At 36.5% G+C, this 27,500-nt stretch overlaps 1 protein-coding gene across 18 annotated transcripts in view; it reads right to left on the bottom strand.

Annotated features, from left to right (window-relative positions):
- Positions 1-27,500, bottom strand: part of ZNF536 (zinc finger protein 536) — a 353,866-nt gene that overhangs the window by 244,985 nt on the left and 81,381 nt on the right. For all 18 annotated transcript variants that reach the window (XM_084533183.1, XM_084533173.1, XM_084533176.1 and 15 more), the window contains one exon: positions 5,573-5,694. The gene's annotated coding sequence lies outside the window, so the exon portion shown is untranslated. The remainder of the gene's footprint in view (positions 1-5,572; positions 5,695-27,500) is intronic.

The raw sequence follows: 27,500 nt of genomic DNA, 5'->3' as shown, positions 1-27,500 counted from the left end.
GCATGCGTAACCATCCAGTTCAAAACCTACAACAATTACACAAGAACAATAGGAATTACCATTATTTGCCTTGAACTTAAGTAGTTCTTGTGGCCTAACAATCTAACCAACTAGTTGGTTGCATTGTCACTACTAGTATCATCCTCTGGGACTGAAAAACTTCGTACTTTTAGTTTAAAACGGCAATATTTGTAGCTAGAATGGTGAGATGTAATTCTTCTTTATCAATGAAACACATTGTTTATTTCATCAATAAAAATCAAGCTATACAAACAGCTTCCTCATGTATCATCTTCATTAGCTGGAAATCTGTAAGTTTGGTCCTGTAATCAGCTAAGCTTGGAACAAGACTAGAGGGGAAAGGTAGGGATTTAGTACTTAAGTCATTTTGCTAGTCCTAAATCCTGGGTCTACTCTGTGCCAACCGAGACTTGAGAATTGCTTGTGACTCAGAACTTTCTACCAAGAGTATCCCAACTGCTTTAAATAAAGAGCTGGCTAAGGCATTTGCAGCAATGCTGTAGAGGATGGTGGATCACAGTATGACAAATGTCATGCACTGACTTCCAGGATACTGCATTTGTCAGGAGTTCCCAAGTTAATGTATTTAAACTTTGTCTTGGTAAGCTAGACCAAATGCAGCAAGAATGATGACTCCAGAACAGTCCTGTCTACAAAAAATGTTACATAAAAGCAGGCAGGCCAACAAACAATCTGCAAGCCCTTCTAATTAGATAAGAATTAGAAGGGTATACTCTACCTAGATGTTATTTCATGGTATTTTAAATACAAGCCACAGCCTCCTGCCTACTATTTACTTCCATTAGCAGTGGCAGCTCCCTTCATATAACTAAATTTCTAGGCATGAGAAGTATCTGCCTTCTAAGTCACTGCTTCAAAATAGTTTTCTAAGTTTATTAAAACAGCTTTAAGCCTTTTAGTTCTCCATTTTGGTAAAACATTTATTCACTCTTTAAAGAGGAGTTTGATATATATCATCATCTGAAAAACATCATGTCAGTTTTCAGTTAGCCACAGATACAGCTGTGCAGATTGTGTTTCCTGTCAATACCAGAAACTTGTCAACTGCCTCTCTCTTACCAGTTCTTCCCTCTTCATCTGTGCCACATCCACATTCCTGTCTTTGTCTACTAGCACATTCGCAGATCCTTTCCTAACTTATCTGCTCATCAGACAGCTATTTTCACCCATGCCATTAGCATCGATGTTCTTGACTATTGTACTTCTGCAGCCATCTCCTGTACAGCCTACTTTCCACAGAATCCTACCCAACTTGAACAGAGGATTATCACCTCACCTCTAAAACCTCTATAACGCTCATAGGAAACTAGGTAACTAATGGACAAATTACAATTCAGAACACCTAAAGCTTTCTAAACTGGTGGATCAGGATAACATTGGATGAAGGCTTTTGAGTAAAGTGGTTCTTCTTGCGTGCAAGTGTAGTGACTTTGTGTATGCTACAGAATAAATACAATAAAATTGCAATAATGGGTCTCTGATCTTTAATGAAGTCAATATGACCACAAAGATACAAAGATTTTTTCTGCACAGGTGCTCTTATACCTACTGCTGCTGTTACAATTAACAAAACTTTTGCTGATAATAACCATAGGAAAAAGATTTTACTTATATTCCAACTGCAAATCAAAAATTTGTCCTGTTCCTATTATGCTTCATTTTGAGGCTTGGCCTATCAAATATCTGATTTTGTGTATCTTACAGATAAAGGACTAAAAAGTGAAATACATCCATCTCACTTTTTAAAAACAGTCTCTAAGTAAGTTCCACTTAATTCTACTCAAATATAGACACCTAGGCTAAGGGGTGCAGAATGGACCTTTCCTACAAAGCAACTACAGATCTATTAAATTAGCTGGGTTGCATTCTGTCATCTGTCAAACACCAATCACCACTTTGTCTTTAATGAGACCAGGTTTGGAGAAAGACACTAATCAACATGAAAGACTGAAAATTTTCTTCAGTATTTCTAACTGGCTCAGCAACACAATACAATGCCAAGCCAGTTCGCATATTTGTGTATATGTATGATTTCCCTCAGATGATGATAAGATTATTTTATTTTTAACATAAAATATTATTTTTTGAATGTACTCAAATGATTCAATTTAAGATCAGGAAGGTTTTTTTGAAGAAAAATAAAATGGTAAAGTAATTTGATTATGCCTAGAATCAGATACTGCATTCTAGAGGCAAACAAGTTCTATGAAATTGAACAGTTTCTTGCTGTGTAGCTGTGATTCGTGCATTTAAAATGATAAATCTAAGCTCATCGATAGTAAATCAATTGAAGGTATAGAAGCTAAAACTGAAATAATTCATCATATCACTATAGGAAAACACGAGTAGTTGTAATGGGTTGTTCTGACTTTAAATTGAAATCTGTTTTTAGGTTTTTCAAGGACAATTCTCTTTCCAAAACTTCAATGTATACATAAAAATCATCCATCAGCACATCTGATCCAAATATACTAATGATTTTTATTGGTCAGATCTTGAAAGTGAGGTTTATTTTTATGGAGTATGCATTAATTAACCCAACATGTACTATCTTCCAGTATATCTAGCCAAGTACTTTCATTTAAACATGTTTATTGTGAAATGTTTGCATTCCCAACATTTGTGGCCCACACACAGACTATTTCATACTTCACTTCTGAGCAGCTACAAAAGTTAAAAGGAGTAATTGTTTTTGATTAATGCATTTTGGGAGACTTTTTTTTTTTTTTTTTTTTTTTTTTAATATTCCAAAACTATGCTCTGAAGAAGTTCTTCTACATGCAAACGTCTTCATGTATTTGCCTTTAAAATGGAGTATTAAGAGACAGCGAGCGGGATTCATGTTAGATCACTTCCACTTCTGCATGGAAAGTGAACTTTATTAACTTTTGTATATAATTTGACTGAACTTATGCCGAATATTAATTGACTGATTTGATATAACTGTATCAATCATAAAAAGAAAGGCTATGTATGCAGATACGTGGAGTGGTGCATTACAGATGGGAGTTTGAAGGCTGTGGCTGTCATCTTTTGATTAAGAAAAGGAAATGATTTCACTAAAAAAGTATTCACTCTTGTATTGTTTTGTTTTAACTGAGTTTGTACTTTCCACCGAACTGGACATATTTATTGAGACTCATAAGTTACTTCACGGTTACCAACATCACTGTAATCTCAACAAACTATCTTTTTTCTTGCCAATTATCTAAATATCATAACTATAAAATATCTTAAAACATTCTCTATAGTGTAAACATCTTAGCTACAAAGCTTTAAGTGTAAACAGTATGATGCATCAGAATGATTTTAAGCGATGTTATAAAAACTGCTCTTAAAAACTAAACAAAAATGTAAAGCTTCCATCTGTTTTATGATTTTTCCACTGTAGAACTACTGCTGTGTGCCAGTTTACTGAACCATGGCTTGCTAAAGAGATTGCTGGGGTCACAGATTGAAAAAACAAAGAGCAAGTCTTTAATGGTTGATTTTTTTCTCAAGTCTTCTCGATACAGTTTGAACAGAATTAAGTGCATGGCAGCAGAAAACACGGAACATAAAAATGCTCATGTTGCCTTTGCAAGGGGGACCCTTCACAGGAAGATTAGGTTTTTGCAGGAGATGTCATTTAATCAATTATCTTAAGTTCTTTTGAGACTGTATACCTACGTTGTCACCACCAAACAGCTGCTATGCTGTGATTCTTTGCACTGTATATGTACAGAGTTAAATATAGACTGTAGATTGCATACCAAAGGAGGGAACACACGCAGACTTACTTTGCATGCATCCTTACCCAGATATGAGAGAACAATTATTCTGAAATTCTGGACATTCTTTTCACTGAACACTGAGAGAAGGGAAAGCCACAAAGTACAGAAAAAAAAAAAAATAAATGTCTTAAATGCAGAATTGCATAGTTAAGTATTTAAACAAAGCATAATGAACCACCCAACTGTTCAGTACCTAGCTAGACTGCATTCTTCTAAAAGCGAAAATACAGTTATGCTTTCATAAGAAGTCAGTTTACATCACACAGGAAAAACTGAAGAAACTTATATACAGCAAAGTACTTCAGCACACTTAACTAGGAGCATGTGAGTGCATTTATGCACTATACAGAAATACAGTTTCCAAAATAAACCTCCTTCAGTCAGTCTCTTCACATGAATACAGCCAAACTGCATGGCTACAGAATAGTAACAGTGTTTGGGTTGTATTCTCCCAAACGTGCGGGAAGAAAGAATATACGTGAAATATAGTGTAAAAAAAGCTGCAACTTAATAAAGTGAGTTCATCTGGGAACTTTCCAGAAATAACATTAATATTAGAGGTCATCATTCTTTCTTTAATATACCTAATTACTTATTGGACAGCTATCATCAGATTTTACCAAGCCCCACCTTATTTCTGGGACCTTGTCACTTGCTACTCAGGGATCACAATCTAGAGAAATAAATTTGTCTCCTCATGGAATCAGATGCTAGGACTCCAGTCACCATTCATCGGTTTCTTCCAAGAGAGGCTCTTGTAAGAATGCACTTCCACTGAGGCACCTATGGCCAAACTATATTTGTCCACACCTCCTCCCACATACCTAACTACCAGCTAATAGAGAATTTTACTCTTGATGAAGTAAAGAGGCAGAAAGGAATCTCTTCAAAGGCAACAATCTTTTTGTTCTCTACTGGTCTACAAATCTCCATCTTCAACTCCATGTGTGCGAAAGAAAAGTAAGCAGACTGTCAACACACAGAGGGATTTTGACTCTACCCCTGGTGTGATTCTTGCACCAAGTAGAGATCTGGCACACAGCTTTGATGACACTTCTTAAATTAATCCAGACAAATTCATGGGTAAAATATCTTTACAAAAAAGGCAGTCCAATTCATGAGAAAGGGTGATGGGATCCAAGCCCCAGAAAGTGATGCAGTAACCTTGCCATAGAATTGCACTAGTGCCTTTCTCACTTACATCTAAGGGCCTTCTTTATATGGTTCTGTACTCACACTGGATAAAATCTTATAATCCTTACTCATGTAAAACCTTAACCACAATGAAGAAGTTTTTGCTTTCAGTGTTGTGGAGCAAAATCTCTCTGTATGTCTACACTGCATTCCCACTATCCAAACATACTCTCAATATCCATGTTCTCGTCTGCCATCACAGTCTTTCCAAAACCAAAGAGACAAAAATGCATCTTAAATCACACAGATTTGCCATTCTTCCCTTAAGGAGCATTATCTGAGGGTGGAAAAAAAGACCCTTATCCCGCAACACCAGTGGTCTAACTACCCTCAGAAAAAAGGGTGTTTGTTTCATTCAAATACATTTTAGGTATTAGTTGGCACACACCATTGCAACTATGCTTTTTCTATCTCTGCTACAGGGAATAATCATTTCCACATGATTTTCAGGGATTCAACTGAAATAGAGATCTTATATTCATGTATTTGGGATCTTTCACCTTTCCGGGAAATATTAAGGTCAATTAAAGAATTAATCACATTGTATGTACAATCCATCTTACCTGCTGCAGCCAGATCAGTGAAGCCTAGTAGTCTGTGCACATGTCTAGGGAGCAGGAACAGACATCAACACACACTGTGTGATGGGAGAGGTCCTTTAACCTCTTTGCCTGAGTTTCCCCATCTGCAAAACAAAGTGAAAAAGAGAGCTGAGTAAACACTATAAAATACTGCAATTTAAAGTAAAATTTTGAGTTAACAGCCTTAGGAACATGTAACTACTTTCTGGTTTTGTCTGTCTGCAAAATTTGGAGCATATGTGCTGTACCAATATTAGTACCTCTTCACAGTCAACATCTAGAATGAATTCTTAAATATTCATTGACTTCAAATTTCAAATTGAAGTTTGAATTTGACATTCATTCTGTAGATGTAATAGCATCAACCATTAATCAGGGAATAGAAATAAGACCACTCAATTTATATAATCTACACACAGTGGTCAAAATGTATACTTTTGAATATGTAATCTCAATTTTATTTTTTTTTAAGTATTAGCTGCTTAAGTAGATCATGTGCTTAAGTAGGTCCCCTCCCTCTTTTAACTGGCTGATTTATGTAACTGAGCAACCAGACAAAAATTCTGAGACATACGTTCAGCTGTAATGCTCACAATTTACATTGTGTATTGAATCAAGTGAATATGTAACTCATGCAATCAGGGAACAGAAGAAAGAACATGATTTAAGTAACCAGCTATGACTGTAAATTTATAAATAATATAAACAAAAAGTAACAATAAAGATTTTGAAATTGTATTATTCACAGAAGAATTCTGTAACCACTGAATAAATGTTTTGCATATACACAAGAAAAGAAAAACTTCATCATATAACTAAAGGAGTTGCTATAAATTGTTTGTTTGTGTCTACCAACCCAGTGTTTTTTTCTTCCTTAACCCACCTCTATATAAATGGAAAATTGAATTATATAATATGAATTGTCAATAAATAAATAATATCTAACATCCAATTCAATATCTTTGTGGATTAGTAAATTATTAGGTGAGTTACAAAAGTACTAATGCAAATATTTATATTCCATTAAGAACATACATATACATGTATACATAAAGTTACCAAAACCTACAGAGATACTATTTTAACAGAACACTTCAACCTTGCTTATATCCACTCAGCTGTGTCTTTCTAGTCTTTTTTGCAGCCCGTTTTCTCAAGTACATACATAACTTCACCCAGGTGAGGAGAATCCACTGACGAAAATGACAGCCACAATTACTAAGCACATTTCTTTCCTGTGGTTGCTTGAGTTGGCCACAACTTTTGCATTCACCAAACTATGACCTGTTTTTCTCAACTTGGTGGTGTTTTTTCATTGTTGACTTGGTTTCTTTGGTGGTTTTTGTTTGTTTGGTTGGTTGGTTGGTTTTGTTGTTTGTGTGTGTATGTCTGCTCAGTGTTTAGAAATCTAGATCTTTAGAGAAATTAGTTATGGTCAAGAATGAGAAAATGAAGAAGAAATACGAAGTTGATGCCTTGCACATGAAAAAGAAACCTTACATTCAAAGAAACCAACATTTCCAAACTGTGGAAATGCAGTTTCCAGGTAAATATGAACAATCCCACATTACGTCTCTGGAAACCAGAAAACAGCTGACACTTATCTAGTTTTCCCTATCTCAGACAGAAACAGTGTGGATAAATCTGGCCAGCCCACTTGCACTTCTCTTTCTGAAACTGCTAATAAAGTTTGAGAGGGGTTATTTTTAAAGCAGCTCTTAGAGTGTTCCAGCTCACTACTGTCAGCTTCAGATCTAAAATGTAATTTGATTTATAATTACATTTTAAAAACTAGCATTAAAATAACATTAAAGGGGTCATAATCTGAACTTTTTAATAGGTAGGCACGTAGCATAAATTTTGAAATGGGGCTCCAAAAGGATTCATCTGGAACATATTCTGACTGAAATTCCTTCCTTCAACCAAGCAAGTTCTCTGCTGAAGTTGATTTGCCAAGAAGCCTGTGTGGAACCCTGTATTTCAGTGTTGTTTCAAATGTAATTGGATTGAAATACACCTTTGGATGTTTGTTAGTTAAAAGTCTTTTATTGCATTATAGCCAGGCCCATGTTTGTAAACACTGATGGGTGAAAAAGTGCTAGAGAATCGGGGATTAGGCCCCTACTTTTAGAAGATGGGAATTGTGTCCCTTGCAAAATCTAGTTGGCTCCATCACTCCTGAACTCCAGAGCTTTTATTTTTTTAGCCTCTGTGATACAAATTAGTTTAGTGACATTGACTTATAGGAACTGCTCAAATAGGTCAAGTTCTTCATGTGTCAGCCAAAATCCACATACAGTGAAAAAAACGATGGTCCCAGCACCTGTTAATACCTAGTGTTGGTGGGGCACTACCTGCCTTCCCAATTGTGCCAACTACGCACACCAGTGTTCAATGAATTTCACAATATTGTGTCTGTAGCTGTAAGCCTAGCAACTCTTGAACACAAGGATTCCAATGGGATACAGGCTTGTTGAAAAATGTGTTTTGTACTCTAAGTCTGACCTTCTGATAAGAAAACTTCCCAGCTAATCAGTTCCACACTGGTGCCTGACTACAACTTCAGAGGCAACAGACAGACAAGGAATTCAGTTTCTGAATGCTAGTGCTAAAGTAAATGATCTGGTAAAAAAAAAAAAAAAAAAAAAAAAAAAAGTGCCTTAAAACCAAGTTTGCAACTTTATAGGCTTTTAGTCCATAATTTGTACTTGAGCCTTCTGTTATTTTTAAACAAATCTAATTTCTTACAGCTGTGAAATTTACATTTTAAGAGTGTCTAGTGGCCATGTGCATTAATTACTTTATTGTAATATTTTAATGAGTTTGGGGTTCAACTCTGAAAGAATCCTTCTGAATCCTTCTTTCCCCATAGAATTACACTAGAACCTGATTCAGTCACAACCTCATGCACCAGATCCATACCCTGATGGACCTGCATAATATTTTCAGTTCTCTTATGAAGTCCCTGAATTTTGGAACTGGCTCCAAATGTTAGCACTTCTCATCAAACTAGTGCTACCCTGAGTTAGGAGTAGAGCTACGCTTTGAGAAAGTTTGTATTCAGAACTGGAGTTCATGGCTGAGTCCAACCTCAACCGAAACAGGTTAAAAAAAAAAAATGCTAAATTCAGGTGACAACTAAAATTTCAGCCAATGTTGTTCTTCAGGATATTTATGAAATGATGCAAATACTCCCATCTTAGTAGATATGACACTACCAAAGAGTACCTCTAAATTTGACAGGGAAAAATGGAAAATTGCTACTGGAAGATTTTCCCTTGTACAATATATGTTGCAACGCTTTTCATCTATATACTTCTGCCATACCATTCTCTTTATCTATATTAGTAGTTTGTATTGTACTAATTTTTCTCTTCCTCCCTGTTGAGCATGCATAAATAGAGGTGAGCTAATGGGGTGGAAAAAATTTTGGAGATAAGTAAAATGAGAATGGTTCTCACTCTGGTTTTAGCCAGGACTTGGTTTCCATGCCTGCAATTTTGCAGGTGTAACTACTCATCCTGGGGACTGAGCCAGAAACCTTCAGACCACTGAGGATCTCTACAATCTGAGCTGATGAGGTAAACTTTCTGACAGCAACTAAACTCACTTTAATTCCTCATGAATACGATGAATATGGAAACACATAACACACTGAAAAATAGGTTGAAGTACCAACAGAGATTGACACAGGAAAAGTGGGACTGCAGGTGCAGTTGACTGCCAATAGCAAGAGGTTCACCAGTTGTCAAGTGCAACCACACACACTGCACCCAGAGAGAAGTTTTTGGAAACCTGACCATTTATGTCCACAACTCTCACCTCACTTTACTATGACAAATTCAGAATTACAACTTTGACGAACTAGCCAGCTTTTTAAAAAGCATGTTTTTAAACCACTTACAATAAGAGCAACAGTTATTATTCAGTACATGCCTTTTATCAGATTGAAGATAAACTTTATTATAACTGGTGGAGATGGTATCAATGATTTGTGGTCTATGAGAATTCTGTAATGAGAAATGGTAATCTGTCTTGGGGCAAACAATATTGTTCTGTTTACTATGCAATTAACAATATTAAGTCAAGATTCTATAACTGATAACTGAAAATAGGGGTGGGAGGAAAAAACTGGAAGCACAGCACTGGAAACTTTCACAGGACAATTATCTGAAGACTATAAATTATTTATGGTGCTTTAGCCTGACATTCTATCTCATACTCACAAAAATGTTCCTCACTGCTTCAGAGATATTCACTGTAAAAGTATCCAGACTGTATGCAGTCTGGGGCAAAGCCAGAAGCTCTTCTTGTGGCAAATACCAAATGTAGATGATGGTGTAGTAATTTCATTTTCAGAAGAGCACCAATAATATCACAAATGAATTTCCCTCGGAAAAGGTATGATAATGAACCTGCAAGAGTGACAAAACCAAAAGTGAGATCTGCTCTCTGATTCCTATCGCATTTGGTGTAAAATAAAGACAGTAGTATCCCTGTTTTGCATTTCTTCACTCTTGTAGACCAAATGCCATACCTTTGTATGACTGAAATCCTGTACTTCTTGTTTACTCTTAGATCAGCCTTAAGCAACCACCATATGGAGCTGTGAACACCACAGACATAGCAGAAATGGGCTTTAACTAACAGTCAGAGGAAATTGTATTGGGAGTCAAGGGGAGCACTTTCAAGTGGCTGTTTAAGACAAGGGCTGACCTCTAACAGAGCTTCTCCATAAAACAATACAATTTTTACTTTACATTATAAAGCACAGAACTAAAAATATGGCTGACCACAAAAATCTCACTTTTTTTTTTTCCAGTCAGTTTCTTAGTTGTACATGTAGTCCAGCCCTTTTGGCCCTGATTATGCAGCGGTCATAATTTTGAGGTTACCTCAACAGGAACCCAGGCAGAGCTACAGCACCACATTTTCTCAGTGAACAATCAACACCTATGAAGCATTAGGGACCATGAAGCATTAGAGACTTTATTGCTAAATAAATAAATACATAAATAAAAAGATTGCATTCTTAAACTAGCCAATTCCATTTGTAGCTCTCTGGAAATGCGATGCTCTGTGGAGAGCTCCATTGCACCCAGCAGGCAAAAGCCACTTTTAAGACAGCATGACGCACCAGCACTCAGGCAACCAGGATGCTACAAGGAAGTGACTGCTGCTGGCAGCCTCAAAGCCCCCCTCCTACACCTCTCACCCTTAAGGACAGGTGCCTTAAATTCCCATATACCACTGAATAATAACGTCTGGCTGATCCAAAAGATTAGCAGCTTATTCCACCTTTGTTCTCTGCCTTCTTTTAAGATGAGCAATGAATGACACCACAGCAGGCATAACCCTCCAGCACAAAAGCTAACAAAATTGTAGGATGTTTTAAGGAGTGATGTAAAACTTAACAGAGAGTTTTAAAAGGGTATTCCTACACAGCATCTATATGTAAAGCCCAATGCTATGTGGAAGGGCTCTCAAATTTTCTTTACTTTCCTGAAGAATGCAACACAAAATAAGCATCAAATCACTCATGCTAACGCAAGAGTGATCTCTAAAACTGATAAAAATTGAAAACGTTTTAATAAAATGTGCAGTAAATTTGGGATCTCCTTTGCACATGATAACACTGAATCAAGAGTTTCACAGCAATAAAACAAACAGAAACAGTAAAAATAAATGGGAGGAAAATGGTAAGTGTGTAAAACTTCATGTTCCTGTACATAATACACCAGTGATTGGTGGAAGTTACGCAGAAACTAAAAAAAAAAAAAAAAAAAAACAAAAAAACAAAAAAACAAACAAACAAACAAACAAAAAAACTTCTGTCTTGGGGAAAAACATCAATAATTAGTATTTATAAAGCTTAATTCCTTTTTCTCAGGAGGCCCTGGGTCTGGTCATTGTTCATTGCTATTGTTCAAAATTTACTCTCAGATTAAGAACTTCTCCCACACTAATAAACAGGTATAATAATTTCCTCTAGAGAGCAATTTTTTCTTTTAGTAATTAGCCTACTTAAATATTTTAATGGAACTACTGAGGTACAATAGCACAAATGGTTCTCTGACCATAATATAAAGAGAGAGATGAGACTCCTAAAAACTTTTGTATGGAGGTCTAGGATTTACAAAACCTATCCAGCAGACAGCTCTGAAACTATTTTTAAAGGTCATAAATTAGGTACTCTCTTAAATGTAATTCAATCATCCACTGTTATAGTAGCTTGATTCTATTAGTTGTCCTATGCATTTTACAAAACAGAACTCCATTAACATTATTCACTTATAGTTTCCCTCTATAAGTGGATATTCTGTTCAACAGGCTTTAAATAGCTTTTTTTTTTTTTTTTTTCCCCTGAAATTGCTATTAAGCATACTTTTACTCAAAGGGCAAAGTAGGCATAGGATTATGCTTGTACTTCATGCAAGGGATACATTTTCAGCAATCAGAACCACGTTCCTATGAAGTAAAAATACTCTATATAAGCCGATTGTCTCTATCCCTCCTAACCTTGTTCAGTAAGGACTCTATTCTGATCTTTTGAGTTATGCACAAATTTTCCAATTCGGCTGAATAAAGGTACCTTATTGGGCAGCTCGACGAGCATTTTGTGTGTCTAGAGTTCTGACCTTGGCACGTTCAAGGTGGATCTCAATTATAAGACACTGCTCAAATCAGGATTTATTTTACTCTCTTCAGTTAAAGAATGCAATAGGCAACTCCTGCTTTTACAAACCCTGCTTTAGTCAACCAGTGAAAATATAACCCTTGCTAAAGACACCACTACATATATGTAGCCATAAGTTTTTCAGAGAAATTTACTTAGCTGTAGTTGTATTTCAGCTTCAGAGACAGCCACTATAGATCATTTGTCTCTGATTTCGTGTTGATTTCACTGCAAATAAATGTGCCCTTACCTCTTACAACTTACATGACTGTATCCCGAATACAATAAAACACACACAACTTGCAGAGGAGCACAGTGCCAGGACAAACCACATACCCCATAGGCAGTCTCAAAGGATCTTAGCACAATGTTGAACCACATGCCACGATATCCTGACAGCCAAACAGACCCTGACCCATCGCAATGGTGTAGTTGTAACAGCGCAATCTGGACATAAAAATGTGTACATCTAGAGAGCCAAATCCTTCTTCAGCTGGTTACCATATTCTATGTTCATGTCTAACTTCTTAAAACAGGACAGATGGCAGAAATCATACACTGTTGTTCTTTCATTGGCCTCGCCAACCTTGGGTAATCAAGGCATGCAGATACCAGCATACACACTTTTCTCAGAGGAAAAGGTTGAATTTCATTTGACCAGTCTGCTTCAGCTTGCACTTGAGGTTCTAATTTTCTTCTGGTCTTAGCCCATTTCTGTCTCGCTTTAACACACACTGCCCTAGTAAGTACATTTACTACCTCAGTAATTCCTGTGGGGGCTGTCTTACTTTCACTTTGTATCTGGACTCACATAAGCATCTCCCCATTTTACAAGGAAACATTTATTAGCCTCTGATAGGAGCTTCCTGTTCCATCATGTCTATTATTCTTCAAAAGCAGCCTAACAAGTTGCATGCTCCCACGTGGCTGGCACTCGTGGCATGCAAGCACACACGGGGGATGACCAGGCAGCCTGGGCTTTCTGCTCTCAGTTCAGTTTTTGAACTCTTTCAGCTGGCCGCAGATAAAGCTGTACAGGACCCCAACACTGCAGTACCATATACAGGTATCAGTTGCACTGTGGGCCACTTTGAGTGGCCTGGCAATTTCTAGGGTGCCCCACTCATGCTCTTTACTCACACCATTGGGACTGGTGCAGGAAAGAACCCTGAAAACCTCCTTTACTCAAGTGATTACACAACTGTGATGTCAGTCTTACTACTTTGGGACTGTAATATCACAAAAACAAGGATTTCTGCTGTAATGGCTCCATTTCCCAGCTAATTATTTTACATGAGATCTGTTTGGTTTTGTTTTTGTTTTTTGCTTTTTTTTTTTTTTTTTTTTCTGGCAGCTGGGGGTCATCACTGCCTATCAGTTTCTTCACTCTGCCAAACTCCTCTGTGTAGCAACTGCTCAGTAGAGCTGCTTCTGTCCAGAATTTCCTCAGCCATCCACAAGATTATGCAGGAAACTTTGGCCATGGGATTCCCCCACAACCATAGCACAGTCAGATCTTTAGAGGAAGTTAAAAAATAAATATATGTGTTTCCTATTGCTAGGAAATAAAATTGCATTGATTTAACCCAGTTGAAAATCTGGACCCATCCTCGAGACAACAAAAATACTTCAATGCACAGTCTGTTTTACTAGAAACCATACAAAGTCTCTCATTCACATCAGCCTTCTTTTCTTTTCTTTTCTTTTCTTTTCTTTTCTTTTCTTTTCTTTTCTTTTCTTTTCTTTTCTTTTCTTTTCTTTTCTTTTCTTTTCTTTTCTTTTCTTTTCTTTTCTTTTCCTTTTTAAGAAGAACAAAAAAAAAACAACTTCTATGTAACCAAACAACATTTGTATTCAGCTGCTCACTTATAAATAAAATCATTTTTACATGGGTGGATTGGAGTGGCCCTGTGTTTTTTTTTTTTTTCCCCATTATTTTATATATTACACACATGTTCTGTCAGCGAAGCTCACTTTGTTATCTGAAACATCTGTGGTACCCTGCTGTGGAGAAGGCCAACACTGCTGCTGCTGTTGCTGCCTGTCTTTATTAGCCACTGATTTGCTGATGTAGTCCTTTGACGGCGTGCAGCACTCCACTTCGCCTCCATAATGCCAGGGCTGCACGGCAGAAACAATGGGATTCTGTGAACTGACAGAGAGGTCCTGGTGGTTCACAATATGGCAGTTACCATCTATAGGAAGATATGAAACCAAGGTTTTCTACATGCATTCATGCCAGTGCTGGCTTTTATATTTCTAAAGAAATGTGTGTGAATTTATCAGTAAGCTGAAAGGGTAGCACCCTCGCATGTAAGGTACATGCTCATCCAAAGGAAAGGACCTCCTCCTTGAGGCTCCCACAAGGTCTGGCTCCTGAGAAGTCATCATATTTCTTATTTTTTTGCCCAAGGAAAAGTAACCTGGATTGATCCCTCTTAGCCTTTTTTTCTGGTGCTTTTCACAGTCATAATCCTGAGGTAGTGCACAATCCCAAGAAACTCTCTGGGATCTGCTGTTACTTTATGGATTATTACCACCTAAATTATTTAGAAATTTGGACTTCACATGGAGCCACAGCCAAATTTTAAAAGCTCAACTCAAGGATCAAAAATCCGTCTAAATTTCATAAATAATACTTTTACAATTAAAATATCCATGTCACCTTACAGGAAGTGAAACTATTTATATGTATTTTACACACTTTCTGCAAACAACAGCACCTTGGTAAAATCAGCTTAACCATTAACCAAAAGACGTTTAGATGTAGAGCTTAGGGATATGGTTTAGTGGGGACTGTTAGTGTTAGGTCAGAGGTTGGACTCGATGATCCTGACGTCTCTTCCAACCTAGAAATTCTGTGATTCTGTGATTTCCTCTCTTAAAAAAATCAAAACCATCTTATCTTTATATGGATGGTTTATGCAACAGATGAGCGAAATATATGCTCCACTTAAGAATCTGAGAAATATGATTGATTGTTAAACCACAAAACTTAACCAGAACATTCAGGAGAAGATGCAAGGGCAGATCACAAAAACACTCGCACGGACCAGGTTTCCAGTTGATAGCATGCCTCTTACAGGTCTCATGTCTTAGGAAACTGCCTTCTAGTACTAAGGTAACACAACAAGAAGTTACAGGCACTTCCATCCCATTAAAATATATACATATATTTATGACATAAAAACCTGAGCAGAGTTCCAAGGCCCGTAGGTAAACTCAAACCAGCTTTTTGTAGGTTTTCCGGAACTTCCAAGGACTGCGGGCCTGATTCAGAGAACAATTATAGTATGGAAACACTGCATGACTTTGGTCACAGATCTTTTTCATGTAAGTCGGTGTGCATGTGTGTCCAATTCAAGACTCAAAATTGAAGACTTATGTGGAGATAATTATAAATGAAAATAAAGCACAGCTTTTGAAAAACACCCCATTTTCTTTTATGAAGTAATTGATCATCAAGCCCTAGTAGGAAGCTTTAAAAGTTATTGTATAATGTTGTGCTGGTAGCAAGCAGTTTGCTTTATCTTTCACGAGCAAGACTGTGATGACAAGACAAAAGAATCAAGCAATTAAATGCTCCAAAGGCATCTTTCCATCCTTGAAGTATCATGTAATTTCATATTTGCTTTATTTATATTACATAGCATTAATACTCCCAAAACACCTAAGTTCTGTGCAAACACAAGAAAGCTTTTTCCACATTTAAAACTAGAACCTCACTTATCATGCCCTGAAAAATCACCGAGATGTGATAGCAAAACAGTAGGAATGGAATACAGTAGAACAAGCTTCAGAACCATTCTCTGGATAATTCTTCTTTTTCCTGCATTCAACAGGAAACCAATCATAGTCAGAGGTTGTCCTTCTGTTACAAATACATCCTCAGAGAGAGAAGCGCAATTGCATACTGCTTCTACTACAGCCACTTACTAGACTGTCCTAGCAATGGTATTTCAAATCCTCAGGAGGCCAGGGAAGTCACAGATGCTGTCTGCTACCAGACAAGTATGAAGTACCTGAACAACAGCAAGGATCTGATCTTAAAGTTACAAGATTGTTCTGATTTAGGAGGAAAGTGAAAGGAAGGAATAAAATTAATGTGTAAGCATAAACAAGCCCAAAACTTGGAAGATGAACTGAAAAAACAATTATCTTTATAAATTTTTGAAAACTGCAAACAGATTTATTCAGGACAATCTTCCATCTGTTCAGACCCTTCTGCAGGACATATGCAGCAGATAGCTTCAAGTCAGCATAGTTCTTTATATGAAGTTTTTTATGAAGATACTTATGTTTTTTTAAAAAAAAGTGCAATGCTATGTTGGAATGGTAGTAATTTCTTCCACCCTTTGTGTATGTCACCGTCTATTGTTACTGTTTTTTTTTTTTTGTTTACTTTGTTTTTTTTGTTACTGTTTTTTTGTTACTTTTTTTTTTTTTTTTTTTTTTAATCTGAATATTTAATCCATGCAAAAATTAGTTCCAGCAACTTTTTTTTTTTTTTTTTTTTTTTTTTTTCTGAATAATGTTTGGCGGTCATTGCTTCACAACTGTAAACAATCCTCTATTGCTATTGAGTGCTACAGTCAGGCTTGTTTCACACTAGAGGTTAGAATCTGATCCTAAGTCCATTAAATCACAGAGTATTTTTAAAGTTTAATCTAGAGAGGATTTGGGTTGTAAACAAAGAACACTATACATGGGAAAAGAAACAACAGAAAACTATGAACTTATGACTCTAACTCAACCCTGAGTTCAAATTTTGTGTGTGATTTAGCAACAAAATCCGGAGCTTTCAGCAGCGGCACACACACCCTGGCATGTGGGCAAAGCTAAACTGAGCATTGATGCTCACATCCAAAACACACATATGGATCCCATTTTCCTATAGACGTGATTCTTCATGTGCAAAACATGTGTCTGACTGGTTTTCTTTAGCTTTTTAAGATGTGCTTCTTTTTCTTTGGTGGGGGCAGGGAACAGAGAAGTAAATAAATAATTTGGGTGGTACTTGAATCATTGCCTACAAAGAAAATGGTCTGGGATGCAACACAAGGTAAAAAGCCAGTACTTCAACTGAAAGTATCAATTTCAGCAAACAACCAAATGCCAACAGTGAGAAACGTAGTCCACCATACAGCTTCTGCAACATGTTAATCTATCCCACTCTGTAATTGCTAGATAGGAAAGGGAAAAAGGCTCCAGATGCTATTAACTTGGAAGTGGTAATTAGAGAAGTCCACATTACTGCTGTGGGACTCCCATCTTCCCTTGATTGCTGGAAAGAAAATTTTGTCCAGTGGGTCTCCTTCTTACTTCCCAAACATGCAGAACATGTGTTGTAAGCTCCCTCTCCTTCTTGCTGAGCACATCCACAGGAGCTCAAATGGGCCTGTAAAAGTTTTTACTTTCCTCAACACTGGTGGATGCCATGTTTCCCACAGAGTGCACAGGAAAACATGCACAAGGTTATAGGTGACCTAACAGGGAAGTACCACAACGCCCAGCTTTTAGCCTATAAGATAAACATTGCCTTCTGCAGTCCCACTCTGACTGGGATAGAACAAGAGAGCCTGCTCCCCTTGCTTGAAAGGATAACAAATATCTTTAAAGGCTTGTAGAGCATTTATAATCCCTGGGACTACAGAGACAAAGCAAGTCTGGAAAGGGTCTCAGCATCACATGAGAAAGTAAAAGGAAAAATAATACACTTATCACAAAGAGGGAATGCATTTGTATTATTGTATTAAAATAGCACAAGGCTACAATGACAGGCTATAAATTTTTCTTTTGGACTGAACCCAATATTTTCCATTTCAAGAAACAGAAATGTAAGAAAGATGTAAAATTAATAGAAACTATGCTCATAAATTGGTAGGGTGAAAAAAAAAAACAACTCAAATTTGGGTATCACTAGAGGAGAAAAAAAGTTCACTGGCCCTTGGATTCATTTACACTGCTAACAAACTGACCAAAAAGTAAGCTTGTATTTTACCTATGATGTCCATCTTTATAGTTCTCAAATTCATAGCCCAGAAAGCTACAGTAAATTCTTGGCAGTGAAAAGAAACTTATTTTCCCCCTGGAATTTATCATCACACATAACTCTAAACCTAATATATGACTCCAAATAATATTAGTACCAATAGTAACTACGTGGTTCTGTAGCAACGAGAATTAAGTTACCGAATCAAAAAGTAAAAATGAGGAATTTCTGTATGTCATTTCATTAAACAGACACAAATTACAGAATATTAATAATTTGAAATCAGTGATGCACCTTAAGATATAGATTTATGATATTTAGACTACCAATATTTTTCCAAACCTTTCTGTTGTTGTTATTTGCTATTGAAACATCAGCTGTTGATCAATTTAAAAAAAAAAAAAAAAAAAAAAAAGGACTGAACAGCAAGAAGACCACTAGCCAGAGCCAACATAACATTAACAAAGCTGGGTCCAGAAGATGAACAATCTCTCCTCCATTTTACAATTCTATGCTACGTTTGTTTACTGCATGTAAATCGCCATGATTTTCTAACAGCTCCATCAAATCTTGAGAGAGAAGTCCTATAACTGATACTGAAATTGAAAAGTCATTACTTCTTGCCATGCAGAGTTCTAAAAGAGAAGGATTACAAATACTGTAAATAAAATAAAGTCAGTGCAAAGTTATTTAGCACAGGTGTTCCTGTTATTGTGCTACATTTGGAAAGCCCACACATTCAATGTACCTTCAATTCACACACCCAGCTGTGTGAGGTGGTGGTCTATTGTTAGTTTAGAGGTTTGCAATAAAAAGCATGAAGTAATATTGGCAAGCTCGGGAGCTTTTTTTTTTCCTCTTTATGATGTCTCCCTGCATCTATTTATCTAGTTCTCCTTGCATTATTTCTGCTTTTATATTCAGCATATTCAAAAGAGGGTCAGGCTAGATTTTAAAGATGTAATGCCATGCTCAAGCCTTTTGAAAACTAAGAGAAAACCTCAAAAGGTTCACCCATAATGGAACAAAGATATAAGGATAGCTTTGAACCTGAGGGGCTCTCTCACTGCAAGCAAGTACATTGCCAGCATGTCACAGGTGTACACCACATGAGCAAGAAAAAAATGAAATGTGATTGCGAAGGGGTGTGATGCTGACGGGTCCAAGTCCAGAATGCATTAATCCCAGGGCGAATGTGTGCATCTGTTAGATATTTATGTAGTTCCTACTAGTAGTTTGTACAGATATCTAAGCAGGTGAACGTCAACAGCTTTGAAACCATATGTTAAAGGCAGCCTGCAAGATGGTACGAGAAGGCTATCAGGCATTATAGGTCTGACAAGGGAGGGCGGATGCCTACTGATTATCACATCGCCAGGGTTAGTCAGGGCTCCAGGGTCCTGTGTCAGGTTCCTGCTGAGTTAGCTCTGTGACACTGGGGCAAGTGACTCTCCCTCCATTTCTTGCACAAGAGATACTAAGCATGACTACAGTGTGACAATTTTCCTTCTTCTATCTCTTAATTTCAACTTTTAGGAGAAAAGGTGTGGTTTTTTTTTTATTATTATTATAATTCCAAATGTATGTGTAAAACACACTTACATGTATGTTGAATCAACTGCTTTTAAATGCTGACCACTCCGTTGGAAGAACAAAACATATCTCCTGTTTTTAGGATGAACTCTGAGACTCGGGAATGGTTTGAATCTCAGATTGGGTCATCACCTTTCCCTGTACAGCCTCCAAACCATCAGACTGTACACCTTGTAGGTACACAGAAGCACAGTTGAATCCAATATATTTTCAGAAGAAAAAAAATCAGCTTTAAGAAAAACAATGCACTTCTAAAAAGTGACATTTTGTCTATAACATTTACTTTCTCTACTAAATATCCTTAGCAAGAAACCATGAGAGTTCATCTTTGAATTAATTTATTAAACATGCTGAGAGGTCTCTGGCTGAAATGTGTGAGCTTTGTTGTTGTGATTAGCACAGAGCAGTAGAATCCAAAAACTGTCAGTTTACACACCACTTTAGCCTAGACCCACTGTTTCTGCTACCATACAAGACTTTGGGGAAATAAAAGGAAAATTGTTTACAAATTTGTGCTGCATTTCAAAAGAAGGGCTGTTAGGAAAATTTTCCTTCAAATTAAAATTTTCAGTAAAAATGGAGAAAACAAATCTCTCAAATCCCCTCCACTTCAGATAGCTTAGCAACTACCTTGAACCCTCAGTGGTTCAAGATACTCTCCAACATAAGGGAATCAAAAAACATCTTTGGAGTCCTATAAGATCCTATTGCTAGAGGTGTAATTCCACCTTTGAAAATCTTGGTGCAACTAAGTGAATTCATCAAGAGCTGCAATATCATTTTGTCCTCAATAGTTCATATACATATATAGTGCTGCAAAAATATGCCTTCCTCCCACTTTGAAATATTATGGCTTCACTAGAAAAGATTCAGTAAGGATCCAGATTTGTCTTGCAGTTTAACATTGCTCAAACTCTGCTGCCAAACATTACCAGTACATAGTAAAATCTATGAATTTCATCAGCTACATTGAAACTGCTGCTAAGTGCTTCTGAAAAAAAAATAAAATAAGAAAATAAAAAATCTAATCACACCTGCAGAACTTCTCTTCCCATTCTCTTGTATATCCACTTTTTATAACATCAAAACACATACTCTGTAGTAACTCTTCAATTTATTCCCCCCCATACTTCCTATCCCAAGACTTTGTTCATACCCTAATCCTTCACAACATCATTAGTTTGTTCCAATTCTTAAAAACAAAACATTCACCCCCTTCTTTTGCCCCAGCTTTCAAAAACCTCTCATAAGGGTCCTCTTGTAGTTTTCCACCCCACAGGGGTGGGGAAAGACACCCATTAATTACTCTACACTTGGTGCAAGAGAGAGTATAATCAAGCCCATCTTTATTACTTTGTTTTACTTTAATGAAGCACAGCTGATAAAGAAGGTATGCATGGAAACTTGGTGGTTTACCAGAGAATCACTACCTTTGTTTGTTCTTTGAGTGCCCTGCAGAACACCCCTACGCATTCACCGGGTCTAGCTCTGGCACATATATGTCTAGCACTGCACTAGCACAGCTCCATGTAAAGGACAAAACAATAAATGACATCACCATTACGTATTAAAAATGATTTTTTTTTTATTTTATTTTTGGGGGGCTGGAGAGTGGGTGCTTTGGATGGCATCTATAAAATATGCCCCAAACATTCTCAGGAATAGAACTCATAGTTTAATTAAAATTGAGAAAAATCAGTCTCTCATCCTTCTGTTTAAAAATGAGAATTCATTTATTCAGTTTAATTCAAAGATTAAATATGATTAAAATTTCTGTAAGATATCAGGCTTTTCTGAAATAAACTGCAGTGGCCATCAAAATATTGATAGTCATTGGTAAATTACTTCTGGTGTTTAATCAATTATTTTTTTTTTTTATCATCCAATTTTTTCTTCGAGTCAGCTTCTAACACTAAACTACATTTCATCAAGGTTGGTAAAATGTTTAGAAAGGAACAGATGTCAGAATATGGGGATTGCCAATAACACTGATGGAAGCCAGTAATTTCTTTCCTGTCCAAAGGCAAAAGAATGAAGAATAATCTAGACTGTATACAATAATACAAGATTTACTACAACATTAATGGCTATAAAAAGTAAAACTATACAAAAGCTTTATCTATTTTTTCAACCCATCACTAAGGGCAGTGTTTTTCAATTTGAGATGATTTTTACTGGAAAATGAAAGGTCTATGTATTCTTAAACCTTTAAATATCCATAAAATACAGATGAAGAAACAGGCTAGCATTAGTTGCTTCCAAATATACTTGTATATTAGTCTATCGTGTAAGTTAATAATTTTGCCAAATCTCAAAAAATGTGGATGCAATCTTTCCTTTAAGAAAGCTGCTCAGCTTGTTATTTACAGATTGTAACATTTACATAAGAGTTTGGTTTAACAAGAGATATAAATATAGATAAAACCCTTAGGACTTCATTCTTTAAACTGCCCTCTAAAAATCTGCCCTACAATTTGCACACTGAATTTTGTGCAGACTATTCTTGGAAGCCTTTTGTGAATTAGGGAGAACTGACTCGAAACAGGGGCTGGTTAATCACAATTTTGCAAATTGTACGTAGCAATCATCCTCACATTGTGAAATTCAGATCTATAAAGTGCTGATGTTTTAAAGCTGAAAAATAAATTAGCTAAGTAGGACTACTTTGCTAAGAAGAAAAAAAAAAAAAAAAAAAGTATAAGACCCCTTGCAAAGAAATCCTTAAAATAAAAATAATTAAAATAACAGGAGTGGCATTGTGACTAAGTAAAGGGCATCTCCCATTCTCAACTTCAAGCCCACCCTGAAAAAAAAAAAATCTACCACCTGATGGTTCCAAACTGCCCCTAGGTTCATATCAACACTCACCTGAACAAATCAGGCAAATTCTTTTATCATCAGAAATAACTCTGTGGGAGGCTTGCTGTTTTAGATGGGTTCTTTACATTTCTCTACAATCTGGAAAAAACACTCCAGTAGAGGAAAGACTGGTAAAACTTCACTCTTTCATGTATCTATCACTGAAAGTCATCTGTGCACCTAATCAAAGCTGCTTTGATTATATATCAGGACCATCACTTGAGTAACAAATGTAGCAATATGGATATATGGATATAATATGTTACAGTGCAAGTTGAATTCAAACACTTGAGAATAATAGCTGACAACCAAATAATTTGAGAGAGAAGGAGCAGACTACATGGAAAAGATGATGCCTCAAAGACGACAATTTTTGCTCTGCTTTCAAGCTGCAGTTAATGTAACTTCATCAGCATTTAGAACAAAGCTGACTCAAGTCTTCCTTTCCGCACAGGTTTTACAATTCCTAACATTTAGTATAAATGAAGGTCTCTTTCTATTTATTTTCCCTTATCTGTTGCAGAAAGACCTTGCAGAACTGTTTTGACTGTACAAGGATATGCTGAAATTCATGCAAAATATTTTCTGTTATCAACGTAATTATAATGACAATAACTTTTCATTGGGGTTCAACAGAGACACAGTATGCATTCATTGCCCTGCTGCCATTCCAAGCCTCCTCACTATGGACACAAGTTACAAACAGTGGAGACTGTTTTCATGATGTTGATCTTCCCAAAGATCAGGTTTCTTACCTCAAACATTCCAACAGTTGCTTAGACTGTACCTCATGAATTTTGTGTAACATTGCTTCTAGAAAGCAAATATTTATGTTAGTAAATACAATAAAAGTATTAATGTTATACAGATATTCTCATTACTTAACTGCTAAATACAAGAAAGAGAACTTTAAATTAAATGGAAGGAAACGTGTTGTATTTGCATATTAAACCCATAGGGACTAAGCTATAGCAAGCCATGCATAATGGAAGTGAACTTTAATGCAGGTTGATATGACACAACACCTTCTTCACAAAACAAACAAACAAACAAAAAAAAACCCATTACCATACATGACAATGACTTTTCAAACAATATACAGCGAAGTGCAATAAAACTAACCAAATCTGTGGTGGTGTTTGTTTTTCACTAGACTTTTCATGGCCCAGTACCCTGTACAATTCTTACAGCAAATTGCATTGATATGTTTGAAGCTATCTACTGCCTTGGCTGAACACGTGGAGCTGTTCTACACCAGTTGCAGATGTGTAGACTAACTTGGGTAATTCTGAACTCATTCGGGGGTAATTTCACCTGTTTACCAATATTTTTGGAAATTTGATTTATAATCTCTGTGACTAGAAATAAACAACTATAAATGTGTATTACATATGAAAATTTGAGTAGACGCTCACAATTTACTTAGCTCCCTTTGAGGGGAATGAGAAAGACACACAGTACTTTCATTATCTGTCCCTAAGTGTTTTTTGTCAAATTTTGATTCTGCCACCATTTTTCAGTGACAAACATTAGGTATGACATTTTTTGACACAATGTCAATAGTGACATCAGTAATACTTGACACAAGGCACATTGGGGTTATTTGATGCAGACAATTAGATAGCTCAAGGCACTGGAGAGCCAATGCATAAAGAGTTTTACCTCCAAGTCACCAGTGTATATCTAACCCAGTGTTTTATAACTGCTACCAACTGATGGCTCCTCAGAGCTTATACAGAAAGAGTTTGCATGTACTGAGCAGATGTTAGAAAAAAAAAAAAGTCAACACAATAAATTACATTAATCTGCGTCCTATGTTGAAACACCATGGACTGAATAGCCAGCAAAGCTATTCTTCTACTGCTATTTGTAATTCCTTTTAAAAACGGTTGCATCCCAAAGGAGATATGGGAGGATCAAATGAGTCAGAGAGCACTACAGCTCTAGTCTCCTGAATAAGATTTCTGTCTCAACAGCTTTCAGTCCCATGGATTTCATTAACAGTTAAACACACTTATAGGAAAATACATATGTGAAATGTTACTTTCAATGATGTGTTTTCCAAATATTTTACAATTGCCTAATGTACAGGACTCACAAATACTGAATAGAAACAAAATGAATTACATATATGATCACTCCAGAATTTCCAGGAGTGCCACAGTCCTGATTAAACAAAGCACTTCTATCAACATCCAATAAAGCACTTATCTAGGAGCTGGGTCTTGCAATATCTATTAGGCACCTGGCTGAGCTCCAGGATCCTGCATCAGGCACCACCATTATGCAAAAACCTGGAAGTTCTAGATATGAACAGGAAGAGGTGTTAGTTCTGTGTATGTAAGAACCTACCTGGACCTACATGGACAGTCACCTGAATAAGGTGCCTAGACACTTTGAGAATTTTATATTACTAAGCATCGCACATAAAGATTTAAGAATCTAAATTCCATCACATAGTGTATGAATCCTGTCTGGAGCAGACATTTAACATTTGTGTCTTGTTTTAGGGTTATGCTCATGTCCAAACACCACCAGCACCTGCAACTTCACATGACCAGGACTTCTTTATTAAATTAGATCTATTTTATTTTTAAGTTCAGAGCTAAGTTTCTTATTTATAGATACTTAAAAAAAAAAAAAGCAAATGTCAAAAAATAGGTTTAATGCACATGCAAAGTGTGCTCTTGTTTTTCTACTTTTTACTTTATATTGTTTTTGAAAAGAAGGGCCACTTTAGCCTGTTTGTCACAGGCAGTCATCAGTATGACTACATGTTAGATTTGAGGACCATGTTCAATTGGTAGCTAGAACCAACAGTTAGGTTACCTTCAGATTCCACTGTGTATGTATATATATATATATGTGTGTGTTTATTTTTAAAATAGGCTATTCCAACTCCCAGACTCCTTCATTGTTCTGCAAATTGTGGTTTCCTTAAAGAAGAAAAAAAGCCATCTGAGCTGGGAATCAAAATACATGAAATATGCTCACTGTCTCTTAAGAAATTATCCCACATTGTTATATATCATAGAAAAAAAGGCAAAGCACATTTTGTTAATCATGTGTTTGGATATCCTGTCATATTGCAACTTCCCAAACAAGTTATATGAATAAAAATGCAAGAACAATATATATGTCACTGCAACAAAAGGCATTTCTGGAGCAAACTGATGGGCTGAACCATGAAGGAAGCTAGCAGTGCACCACTTCCACAAAATAGACTTCCACAAGACTTTACAGAAACCAATGTCACAGTACATTCCCATGTCTCTCGAAGTCAAAATGGATATCAACCATTCAACACATGCATTTAAACAACTGGAATTTTCCCAACCTGATGTCAACAAAGCTAGACCATGTAGTCCACTGCTGATCCACAATTCTCACCACTCTCAAAATTCCCATTTAGAAAGCACAAAGATGCTAAACAGTGATAATAGTCTCTTCCTACCACACTATTTAAAGCATCAGGTATGTGATCAAGCCTCATTTTGCCAAAAGCTTCACATCACAACGTATTCTTGGTCCAACATTTTTGGGCAGCATTGTTCTAGGTACATATAAACACTTTCATGAGAGGGTTGAGTTTATAACATAATTCCAGCATGAAGAGCCACTACATTTCTGTTTGTATGCCTTTACCCAAATAAAAACACCCATCTCTCCGTGGTTGGACAACCCACTTTTATTAGTAGATATCTGTATCATTTCCACAGCCCTAACCTAATGTAATCTCTTCCTTCCATTGTGATTGCAATTAAAGCCTCATTTCTGTGTGGGAAAATTCAAGGAGATCATTTTATGCCTCAACCATTCACTTCTTCAGAGATTTAATAGTATGTAGGGAATACGAAAAGGGAGCTCACTGATTGCCACAACCTAATAGTAAAATCACATAACTTTTTCAATGCAGAAATTAGCGGTAGAATCAACTGAGACTATGCATTGTCATGCTTTGTCATGCTGGTTTTAAGGTCAGAATGTACAGCTTTGCAAATCACAGCTTTATAGATCCCATGACAGACTACCATGGATGGGCTGGAATCCAACTCCAGCATGCACTTTCAAGCTTTGTAAAAAGTTAAATCTTAGCCCAAATTTCATTAAATCCTCCCTATGTTAACAGGCTATACAGAAAACCTACAGTGAAAGTCCACTAAACATTAGTTAGTAAGTTTTCAAAATCCAGATTTTCAAAATCTCAGCCCGTCTGCAACTTTTTTTTTTTTTTTTTCTTTTTTCAGATCTTCTCTCACTAACATTCCTCTTCTGAACAACATAATTTCTATGGTCTGTGCAAGTGGCATAAGTGCACAGTAAGTCCACATACTAAAAAGGCAGGTGTCACTGACACGATAAACCATAATAGCTTCTTCAAATCTGTTAAAGAATTTTTAATTCATAGATCACTTGTCCAATAGCCTGCAATGGCTCCTCTGGAGCCATTATGATCTATCAGGTCACTGTAGTGCCATACATGCACATTAAGTAGGCATGCAAAAATCATTAAGAAATTGGTGATGACAAAAATTACTCTGCAGGCTTGATAAAGATCATTTTTCTTTTTCCACTGAAACATTATAACATTCATTCAGCTGGTAGAAAGTTTTATCTGGTGGACCCCCCCAGACAAGAAAGCTCACTCTACACAGCTCTACAGCTGTTTAAGGTCATTCTTATCAGTTCAGCTTACAATGAACAGAGTTTCTCCCCTCAAATAGTCCAGTAGAAAGTCATTAGCAAATCCTTCAACTAATGTGCTATTCAAAGTATGGCTCTGTTTCCTA

Source organism: Aythya ferina, assembly GCF_964211825.1.
Source record: "Aythya ferina genome assembly, chromosome: 12".
NCBI lineage: Eukaryota > Metazoa > Chordata > Aves > Anseriformes > Anatidae > Aythya > Aythya ferina.
Note: the sequence above shows the minus strand (reverse complement) of the source record. Positions and strands in the feature narration are given on the sequence as shown.